Source organism: Myodes glareolus, chromosome 10, assembly GCF_982192425.1.
Source record: "Myodes glareolus chromosome 10, mMyoGla1.1, whole genome shotgun sequence".
Taxonomy (NCBI): Eukaryota; Metazoa; Chordata; class Mammalia; order Rodentia; family Cricetidae; genus Myodes; species Myodes glareolus.
The window spans coordinates 68,003,205-68,005,097 of record NC_142035.1 but is presented as its reverse complement, the minus strand read 5'-3'; the positions used below and the strand labels follow the sequence as shown (position 1 = coordinate 68,005,097).

General features: G+C 36.6%; 1 pseudogene; it reads left to right on the top strand.

Moving 5' to 3' along the window:
* Nucleotides 1-706: 706 nt before the first annotated feature.
* LOC146892555 (olfactory receptor 4F21-like) lies at nt 707-1,642 on the top strand (annotated as a pseudogene).
* The last annotated feature ends 251 nt before the right edge of the window (nt 1,643-1,893 follow it).

Below are 1,893 nucleotides of genomic sequence, written 5' to 3'. Positions count from 1 at the left end.
TAATTTACATAACATTAAATATTAGTCATTCAAGAAGGAATTGTGTCATTGGCAACATGATGGAGAAAACTGAAAGGCAGTTTTTGAAAGGAACTGTCAGAGAGAGAAAACATGTCCAACTTCTCATCATTGGTAGAAAATGTTAAAGAAAAAGTAAGACTGTAGAAAAGTAATCAATAAAGATTTAGGAATGAGAAAATTGAAAAATATAAAGACTGAAAGATCCAAATTAAACACAAATGAAATGTGTATAAAAATAGCTTTATGCCTAAACTGCCCTTTCACCAGTGTACAAATTTGTGAAAAAATAATTTGCAAAATAATACAAGAACACATTCTACAGATATTTTCTGTCATCTGAAGTGATTAGACAGTGAAAACATTTAGAAAAGAGTTCAGAGAACTCATATTTAAAAATGCTGCAAAGCAAATCTACTATAACAGAATATCTAGATGCAGAATACATAGCAGAAACCCCATTTGCTTTCCTTTACCATATTTATGCTTGTGTTTCCTTGAGGGCACTATCATGAAAGATTTATTATTTTTCAGTTGCTTATTCTTTTGCTATCCAACTCAAAGTTTTTCTCTTGATTTTGATATTCAGAGAATCAAGAAGTTTCTTAAGCTGAAAATATACAATAGTAGCTAAGGTACAAATTTTCATCATTTCCTAACCTCAAGTGATTTGAAGCTTCCCACGCCAATGGATCAACTAAATGACTCCATGGTTTCTGAGTTTGTGCTTCTAGGACTCTCTAGTTCTTGGAAAACTAAAGTATTTCTCATGCTGACTTTCTCTACACTCTACTTAGGAATCATTGTGGGAAATCTCTTCATTGTCATTTTGGTAATTTCTGACTCACATTTACATTCACCTATGTACTTCCTGTTGGCCAACCTGTCTTTGATTGATGTGTGGGTTTCCTCAACCACTGTTCCGAAGATGATCTCAGATCTTCTGAAAGAGCGTAAAGTAATTTCTTTCTACAATTGAATGACTCAGATCTTTTTTATCCACATTATGGGAGCAGGGGAGATGGTGCTGCTCATAGCCATGGCATTTGACAGGTACACAGCCATCTGTAAGCCTTTTCACTACCTGAGCATCATGAGCCCTAAAATATGCATTTCATTTGTTACCGCTGCCTGGTTCCTTGGTGTGGCTCATGCTCTGGTCCAGTTCTCTTTTGTTATAAACCTGCCTTTTTGTGGTCCTAACAAAGTTGACAGCTTTTACTGTGACTTCCCTCGAATCATACAACTCGCATGCACTGATGAAGACAAGTTTGAGTTTGTTGTTGCTGCCAACAGTGGCTTCATGAGCATGGGGACCTTCTTCCTGTTTCTCCTCTCCTATGTCTTCATTTTGGTCACCGTCTGGAAAAGGTCCTCAGGGGACTTGTCCAAGGCACTTGTCACTCTGTCAGCACACATCATTGTAGTTGTTCCTTTTTTCACTCCATGCATGTTTCTCTATGTGTGGCCTTTCCCCACATCAGCAGTTGACAAATACCTGTTTATTGCTGACTTTGCTATCACACCTGCCTTGAATCCTGTCATCTATACACTTAGGAACAAAGATATAAGAGTGTCAATCCAAAGATTATACAAAAAGTTTGGTTATGACAGATTTTGCTGAATAAATCTGGTGTGGGAGCTCTAAAAGCATATGGACAACTGTATAATATCTCGTTTCACTAAAGCACATAATCTCGTAACCAGCACAACATATCCCTTCCCTCGCAACACACATTTATTCCCATAGACCATTAGTGCCTTGCTCCTTTTTCTTTGAGAAATTAGAATATTTCCGTATTCTAAAAATGCAATATGGATAAATAAATGTGGGGTTTTTTGGGTGTTTTAAACAACATATAGTGATCAAAAATG